Source organism: Priapulus caudatus, unplaced genomic scaffold, assembly GCF_000485595.1.
Source record: "Priapulus caudatus unplaced genomic scaffold, Priapulus_caudatus-5.0.1 Scaffold14, whole genome shotgun sequence".
Lineage (NCBI taxonomy): Eukaryota > Metazoa > Priapulida > Priapulimorpha > Priapulimorphida > Priapulidae > Priapulus > Priapulus caudatus.
Window position 1 is genome coordinate 655,185 of NW_014577075.1, and position 9,804 is coordinate 664,988.

Consider the following 9,804-nt stretch of genomic DNA (forward strand, 5'->3'; position numbering starts at 1 on the left):
TACGAGGCCCCTGATTGGTCGGCTGCTACGAGGCTCCTCATTGGTTGGTTGCTAGGAGACCCCTGATTGGTCGGCTGCTACGAGGCTCCTGATTGGTCGGCTGTTACGAGGCCCCTGATTGGTCGGCTGCTACGAGGCTCCTCATTGGTTGGTTGCTAGGAGACCCCTGATTGGTCGGCTGCTACGAGGCTCCTGATTGGTCGGCTGCTACGAGGCCCCTGATTGGTCGGCTTCTACGAGGCCCCTGATTGGCCGGTTGCTACGAGGCCCCTGATTGGTCGGCTGCTACGAAGCTCCTGATTGGTCGGCTGCTACGAGGCCCCTGATTGGTCGGCTGCTAGGAGGCCCCTGATTGATCGGCTGTTAGGAGGCCCCTGATTGATCGGCTGTTAGGAGGCCCCATGATTGGTCGGTTGCTACGAGGCCCCATGATTGGTCGGTTGCTACGAGGCTCCTGATTGGTCAGTTGCTAGGAGGCCCCTGATTGGCCGGTTGCTACGAGGCTCCTGATTGGTCGGCTGCTACGAGGCCCCTGATTGGTCGGCTGCTACGACACCTCTGATTTGTCAGTTGCTATGAGGCCCCTGATTAGCCGGTTGCTAGGAGGCCCCTGATTGGTCGGTTGTTAGGAGGCCCCCTGATTGGTGGGCTGCTACGAGACTCCTGATTGGTTGCTTGCTAATTAGGGGCTTTGTAGAAACCGACCAATCAGGGGCCTCGTAACAACCGACCAATCAGGGGCCTCCTAGCAACCGACCAATCAAGGCCCTCCTAGCAGCCAGTCAATCAGGGGCCTCGTAGAAACCGGCCAATCAGGGGTCTCATAACAGCCGACGAATCCCAGGTCTTGTAGAAACCAACCAATCAGAGGCCTCGTAGAAACCGTCCAATCAGGGGCCTCCTAGCAGCCGATCAATCAGGAGCCTCTTAGCAACCGACCAATCAGGAGCCTCGTAGCAGCCGACCAATCAAGGGCCTCCTAGTAGCCGACCAATCAGGGGTCTCCTAGCAGCCGACCAATCAGAGGCCTCGTAGAAACCGACCAATCAGGGGCCTCGTAGAAACCGACCAATCAGGGGCCTCGTAGAGACCGTCCAATCAGGGGCCTCCTAGCAGCCAGCCAATCAGGAGCCTTTTAGCAGCCGACCAATCAGGGGCCTCCTAGCAGCCGGCCAATCAGGGGCTTCGTAGCAACTTACCAATCAGGAGCCTCGTAGCTACCGACCAATCAGGAGCCTCGTAGCTACCGACTAATCAGGAGCCTCGTAGCAGCCGACCAATTAGGGGCCTCCTAGCAGCCGACCAATCAGGAGCTTCATAGCAACCGACCAATCAGGGGCCTCCTAGCAACCGACCAATCAGGGGCTTCGTAGATACCGACCAATCAGGAGCTTCGTGGCAGCTGGCCAATCACGAGCCTTGTAGCAGCTGACCAATCAGGAGCCTCCTAGCAACCGGCCAATCAGGAGCCTCCTAGCAGCCGACCAATCAGGGGCCTCGTAGTTAGCCGTGTACGTGCACACGCACGCACGTGTACGTGCACACGCACGCGCGTGTTAGGGAACAACACACGCACGCACATGTGCACACGCACGCACGCACGCACGCACGCACGTGTAAGTACACACGCACGCACGCACGAGTACGTGTCACTGCTTTCATCGAGTGTTGAACGCAATCATACAAACGAAAATGAGGACAACGATCACATCCACCAGCACTCCCGTAGACAAAGCTAGAGCCATATGGTTTACATACAAGAGAGACGTCAGTTTGGTTGATATGGTATGTGTCGCACAGTGTGATTGGTTTATGCTAGGCACGCCCCTCAACAACCAGCAGCTACGATGGCGTAGTGGATTTACACTGGAATTCATCAACATTTGCGTACGCAGGTGCTACGCTGCGTTGATGAATCGCACCTACGAGCTTTGCGTACGTACTTCGTAGAAACTCTGTACACGCAATACACTTTACGCAACGTTGATGAATCTTGCCCCAGAATCGCTACGGGTTGCAGTTGCACGTTTCCGCAGACGTAGCGATTTCACAGCAATTTCGACTGCGATTCTGGAATCGCTGCCTAGTTGCATGAAAAAGTCGCAAGTCTGCGCCAGGCTTAAGAGTGTTAGAACGCAATACCCGTTAACACGCCAAGGGCCCCGTTCGTCACCAGATGGCGCTGTTCATTTGGCACTATATCAGAAATTCTTCAGGATCTCATGTAGTACGCGTATGAAAAGTTTCACAATTCAAACCAAAAGTGCACAATCCATGTGCTCATCCGCTGGACTAGAACGCGTGGTGCTGTTGATGTTATTACTCGCTTACCAATTACCCTTGAAAAACTTGGAAAATAACCTCACCTGTGTGTGAACTAACTTCATGAAAAATTACTTACCTTGGTTGTAAGTCCACCGCGTCCTAGATATACGCCGATCTTAGACGTTTGTTCATCCTGGTATAGTCCATACGTAGCACAGCGATTGCTTTTATGAAGCGATGAATTTGTAGCTGACGCTCAAACGCCTTATATACGAACCCTCCAGCCAACAGACATCGCCAATTCAAAGATGCTAACACCAACCAACTTACGCGTCTCGTCGTCTGGTGCAATAACAACAAACATCTAGACGCGCAAATATGTCTTTATCGTTAAGTAGACTGCCAAGAGAATTTTCTTCGGCCATTTTCATACGTTCAAACTAGTCGCGGACGGGCCGACGGCACGTGTGCATGGTAAAATCCGGTCTATAATATTCACTTTGCTTGCAGCATCACGCCCTGGGTTCCCAGTTATGCTAATGTTCATGAAAATGGTGCTCCGCCGTCGGTCGCCGTTGACTGTCAATAGAATTTTCTTCGGCCGTTCTTATACGTTCAAAATAGTCGCGAGCGGGCCGACGGCACGTGTGCATGGTAAAATCTTATCTAGACGATCTGCAGCCGGATATCCGCGCGAAGCGCGAAAACGCCGCGTAGCGGCAATCTAACACAACTTCGCTGCCCCCGCTCCATCACCTTACACGGGTCTCTTTGGGTATAGACCAAAGTCGTATAATCGCTCAATTCAGCAGTTGTGGCGATTTCACAAGCCTTTTCACTACGCACGTAGGCAGACATTTCATAGAAATGGTCGTAATTGTTCTTTTGCTGCTCGGCGTTCGTTTTCCTGTAGAAAAGCGAGTTACCATTTTTGGTGTTTCATGCCCTGACATTATTTTCGAACATATGGCGTCCCATAGATGGCGCCACGAGGCTATGTTCATGGCATTTTCACGTAGTTTTTCTTCACACGGCTTCGGCGGCTAAGCTAGACTGCTCCCCGGTCAACAGTTCTACACGCTAGACTAACTGAGTTCATTGTAGCCAAGGATACTTGGCGGAGTGAAGGTGGCTACCAGTCTAGCCGTATCCATGGTAATTTAGAGTACTTGGGTTCCGGTATTTAGAGTAGTTGTGTTCCGGTATGCATGTTGACAGTACTTGGGTACTTGGGCTAGTATGTATCATTTCTGCATATTGCGATGGCCATATAGGTTGCGATATTTAATCCATATCCATCCATATTGAATCCATCGATATATCATGCCACCGTATTGTAGTGCATACAACTGTAACGTTGTTAGATGTACGGAGTCAGAAGCAGCAAAGATAACTTTTTATCGGTGAGATAACATTTCAATAGTCAACAGTTACATAATTATTATAGTTATTCGACAGTGTTGCTCTTCACAGTCGTCATTGCGGTTCAAGGCTAGAGATCAACTGCAGCACGCTCATACGATACGGTGACCTTCATTACTGTCGTGTCCGTCCTGTACATCATCTCTATCCCTTTAACGTAACTGTGTACTATATAAAATTGCCATGTAGGCCTATTTGTCCATGTCGAAAAGCAAAACAAGGTTCATACCGCACACATGTGTAAGCATTGTAACATATCTTAGCGCAAATAATACTAGGTATAGTCTGCAATGATTTCATAAGAAAGTCGCTGAAATGGACCAGTGCAGTCCCATTTGACACGAAAATGCACAAAATCTCCCTTCTGTCCCTGTTTTCATATAAAAATATTTTTGTGAAGGGCAACGAGTTGCATACTATTTCTATGTGTAAGGCTGAGATAACACTCATATACACTAAATCTCAATGTCAATGTCCAGTAGTTTTTCAGTGATACAGTACAAAGCAGACACTGTGCCGAAATATCCACACGACGTGCGTCGCGAGTGACACTGTGCCGAAATATTGAGTCGACGTTCATCGCGAGTGACACTGTGCCCAAATATCGACACGACGTGCGTCGCGAGTGACACTGTGCCGAAATATTGCAAGATAATTGTCTTCGGCCGTTCTTATACGTTCAAACCGGAGCCGGGCAGGCTCAAACAGGCACGTGTGCTTGTAAAATCCGACATCTATATTATTACTTTGGCTTGCAGCATCACGCCTGGTTCCTCAGTTTCTGCTAATGTTCATGAAAATGGTGCTCCGCCCGGTCGCCAGTTGACTGTCAACGAAAATTTTTCTTCGCGTTTTTATGCGTTCAATGCTGGAGCCAGGCGGCAATAGCACGTGTGCTGGTAAAATCCTATCAATATTAATCACGTTGGCTTGCAGCATCACCCCTGCGTTCTTCGCTATGCTTATATATGTACATGAAAATGGTGCTCCGCCGGGTCGCCGTTGAACTGTCAAGAGAATTTCTTCGTGCCGTTTTTATGCGTTTAAACTGGAGCCAGGCGGCCAATAGCACGTGTGCATGCGTAAAATCCTATCAATATTAATCACGTTGCTTGCAGCATCACCCCCTGCGTTCTTCGCTATGCTTATATATGTACATGAAAATGTGGCTCCCGCCGGTCGCGTTGACTGTCAGAGAACTTTCTTCGGCCGTTTTTATGCGTTCAAACTGAGGCGCGGCGGCCAATAGCACGTGTAGCATGGTAAAATCCTATACATATTAATCACGTTGCTTGCAGCATCAGCCCTGCGTTCTTCCGCTATGCTTATATATGTACATGAAAAGGTGCTCCGACGTCGGTCGCCGTTGACTGCTAGAGAATTCTTCTTGACCGTCTTAAACGTCCAAAGTGAGCGCCAGGCGGGCCGACAGCCGAGTTACTTGGCAAAATCCTATCTATAATATTCACGTTGGTCGCGAGTATCACGCTCTTCTGGGTTCCCAGTTATGCCTATATTAATGTACAGGAAGATGGCGCTCGTGCGTCAGTCACCGTTGACTGCCAAGATAATTTTCTTCGCCCGTTTCTTATATGTTTAAAGTGGAGACGGGCGGGCCGAAGCACGCCCGCTTGGTAAAATTCATCTATAGTATTCACTTTGCTCGCAGCATCACGCCCTGGTTCCCAACTATGCGTATGTACATGAAAAAGGCGCCCCGGTCTCATGTATTCATTGATAACTGAATTACTTTTCCAGGATTACAGTATAGCTGTATTCCTACCATATTAATCTTTCTCTGCCAGTGTCAGTGCAGTGTGAGTGTAATAGAAAAAATTCAATCAACGTACAACGCATTCAATCCCGTTAAAAGAAATAATTTGTGTCCAAAATTGTTCGATCGCATGAAATCTGGTCGCAGTTACAAGATGGGTGATTAAAAGGTTTAAAAAAAGTATATGGTGGCCCAGTGTTATAATAGTTATTCACAAGTCTTCGGCGTGGCCCACTGTTATAATACATGTATACATGTAGTAGTTGCGAGATACGGTGTTGTAGTTTATGAGAGAAAGGAAAAAAGAAGTCAGGTTGGTGATCGCGTACGGCTTTCAAATTACACGTTCTTGTAGGCTTACTATCATACCCTACATATCATATCCCACGATATTTGGCCGAAATTACGCGAACATAATTAAAACATTTACAAACGTAAATCACGCGTTCACCCGTAACCTCTCTTCTTGGCAATAACTCTCGAGTTCCCACTCCCAGGACCGTGTTCGTTAGTTCGGTAAGAGTCTTGTTCTTTGCCTTTTTTTAAAACCTTTCATAAATTTTTTTAGCAATTGATGTTTCTATGATTTTTGTTTCTGTTTTATGAGAATTAATTTATATGTACATTATTTTACATGATTTAGTATACATGTATACTCGTATTGTATGTGAATGTGTGGTCTTGTATGTTTGTGTGTGGTGTGTGTGTGTGTGTGTATGTGTGCGTGTGCGTGTGCGTGTGCAGTGTGCGTGTGCGTGTGCTCGTGCCGCGGTCGCGCGTGCGCGTGCGCCGTGCGCACGTTGCGCGTGCGTCGTGGCGGCGAGACGCGTGCGTAGTGCGTAGTGTGTGTGTGAGTGTGTGTGTGTGTGTGTGTGTGTGTGTGTGTCGGTGTGTTGCATGGTATGTCGTGTGTGAGTGGTAGTAGTCATGTGTGTCGTGCGTGTGTGTCGCGGTCGTGTGTGCAGTCGTGTGTGTTTTGCGTGTGTGTGTAGTTGTGTGTAGTGTGTGTGTGTGTGTGTGCGCGCTGCTCATGTGCGTCGTGTGTCTGTGGTGTGTGTGCGTGTGTGTGTGTGTTGTTTGTGTGTGTGTGTGGAGACGAGAGATAGAGGAGAGAGTGAGACAGAGAGGAATAAAGTGTGTGTGTGTGTGTGCGTCAGCGTGGCGCGCGTGTTGGCGTGGGTGCGTGTGTGCGTGTGTGTGTGTGTGCGTGTGTGTTGGCGTGCGTTGCGTGCGTCGCGTGTTAGTGTGTGTTGTGTGTAACGATAATAAGACATTTTGCGGCGGCTAAGGCGTATGTTGTCTATTGGCAACAGTCCGAGTGACGACGAGACGTAACTTATTGTGTTAGCTTCTTTGCATGTCTGATTATCTGAGGGCGTCGGTATTATCTATACTATCAGCGTTTAGGCGCGCTCTACGTAACAATGGTTCATCGCCCTTCGATAAAGAGGCCCTCGCTGTGCTACGCCTGGACATACAACCTAGGCATGGCACAAACATCAACGATAGGCCGTTAAAGTAGAGTTGCAGGTACAAACACGCCAGAAATGCTAGCTGACGCTTTGAACATACAAGCTAGGGTGAAATTCAGCAGAGTGGACTTCCAAATCAGGGAAGACTTTCAGTCTGATCAGTCAACTGTTAAATTCAACCACAGGATAAAGTGATTTTTTCATGAAGTGTAGTTCGCGCATAAGGCTCGGTTATTTTGGCAAGTCTTTAAACAACTGTGAAATACCAAGTGGTGTGAATGCTATAGTATCACCGAGAATATCCGCATGTGGTGTAAAGTATTAAAATAGGATAGTCAGATGGAGTGGCTACCAAAGGACCGTCCAGCCGTATTCGTGAAAAACCCCGGTTTCGTCTGTGACAATAATAATACTCTATTATATTTTGACTTGACATATTGGGGGGTGCGGGTTGCGGAGCGTGTGTATTTGTGTTGTGTCTTGGATGTCGTGTGCGTGTAAGCTACTCGAACAGCCACGCGCATGTTGAGTTATTCTGATCACAAAAAACGTGTCAAGCATTATACTTTTATATCCTTATCAAGTGGGTTGGACAAGGTGGTCAGCGGAAAGTGGCAGTCGCACCGCTAAGACTAGGGTCAGGTTTAGGGTCGGGTCAGGGGTTAGGGGTAAGGGGTAGGAGCCCTGATTGGTTGGTTTCTATGAGGCCCCTGAATTGGTCGTTGGCTAGGAAGGCCCCTGATATGTCGGATTCTACGAGCGCACCTGATTGGTCGGTTGTGACGAGGCTCCTGATTGGTCAGTTGCTAGGAGGCCTCTGATTGCCGGTTGCTACGCAGGCTCCTGATCTGGCGGCTGCTATGAGGCCCTCGATTGGTCGGCTGAATACGAGGCCCCTGGTTTGTCGCCTGCTACAGCGCCCCTGATTGGTCGGTTGCTAAGGAGCACCGTGATTGGCCGTTGCCTCGCAGGCTCCCTGATCTGGTCGGTGCTAGGAGCCGCCTGATGACTTGCGGCTGTTAGGAGGCCGCATGATTGGTCGGTGGCCTACGCAGAAGACTCCTATTGGTCGGTTGCTAGGCAGGCCCTGACTTGCCGGTTGCTACGAAGCTCTCTCATTGGTCAGCTGCTACGAGGCTGATTGGTCGGCTGATCGAGGTCTCGTTGGTCGGGTGCTACGACGGCCCGCTGATTGGTCGGCATTGCTAGGAGCCCTGATTGGTCGCCCTGGCTACGACGCCTTGATTGGTCAGCTGGCTACGTCAGGCTCCTGATTTGGTTGAGTTGATAGGAGGCTCCTGATTGGTCGTTTGCTACCGAAAGCGCTTGATTGGTCCGGACCTGCTACAAGGCCCCTGATTGTCGGCTGCTAGCACACCCCTGATTGTCAAGCACTGCTAGCGGCCCACTGATTGATGGGCGTGATAGCGAGGCCCCTGGTTGGTCGGCCTTGCTAGGAAGCCCCCTGATTGGTCGCGATTGCTCAGGAGGCCCCTGATGTGGTCGCTGCTACGCAGGCTCCGTTCGATTGTGCGGACTGCTACGAGGCGCATACGAGGCCTCTGATGGTCGGCTGATACGAGGCCCGGCTGGTTGGGCCGGCTGCTACGAGGCCGCCTGATTGGTCGGTTGCTAGAGCCCCTGTTAGTCGGCTGCTACGCAGGCCCTGATTGGTCGGACTCTACGAGGCTCCTCATCTGGTTTCGGTTGGCTAGCAGACCGCCTGATTGGTCGTCTGGTAACGAGGCTCTGATATGTGCGGCTGTTACAGGCCCCTGTTTGGTCGGCTGCTACGCAGGCTCGCTACATTGGTTAGGTTGCTGAGGAGACGGCCCTGATTTGGGTCGCTGCTACGCAGGCTCCTGATTGTGTCGGCTCGCTACGCCAGGCCCCTGCAGTTGGTCGGCTTCTACGAGGCCCCTGATTGGCCCGGATTGCTACGCGGCCCCTGATGGCTCGGCTGCTACGAGGCTGGCCCTGATTGGTCGCACATAGCTACCGAGCCCCCTGATGGTCGGCTGCTAGGAGGCCGCTTCTGATTGATCGGCTGTTAGGAGGCCCTGATTGATCGCACCGCCTTTACGGAGGCCCATGATTGGTCGGCATTTGCTACGGGCTCCCCATGTTGGTCGGTTCTTACGAGCTCCTGATGGTCAGCTTTGCTAGCAGGCCCTGATTGGCCGATTGCTACGAGGCTCTGATTGCGTCGCCTGTTCACGAGGCGCCCTGATTGGTCGGCTGGCTACGACCCTCTGATTTGTCAGTTGCTATGAGGCCTCCTGATTAGCCGGGTTGCTAGGAGGCCACCTGATTTGGTCGGCTTGTTGGAGGCGGCCTGATTGGTGGCTGCTACGCAGCACTCCTGATTGGATTCTTGCCTAATTAGGGCCTTTGTAGAAACGGCGACCAATCCAGGGGCCTCCGTACAAACAACCGACCAATCAGGGGGCCTCCTAGGCAACCGACATGCAAGGCCATCCTAGGCAGCAAGTCAATCAAGGGGCCTCGTAGGAAACCGGACACAATCAGGGCGTCTCATACAGCCGACGAATGCCCAGGTCTTGTAGAAACCCCAAGCCATCAGAGCCTGCGTAGAAACGCGTCCAGATCAGGGGCCTCCTAGCAGCCGATCAAATTTCAGCGAGCCTGCCTTAGCAAGCCGACAATCACGGAGCCGTCGCTAGCAGCCGACCAATCAAGCGGCCTCCAGTAGCCGACGCAATCAGTGGGTCTCGCTAGGCAGCCGACCAATAGAGGCCTCGTGAAACGCGACCAATCAGGGGCCTGCGTAGAAACCGACCACCACTTTTATCAGGGGCCTCGTAGAGAACCGTCCAATCAGGGCGCTCATCTCTCTTCACCAACCAACAA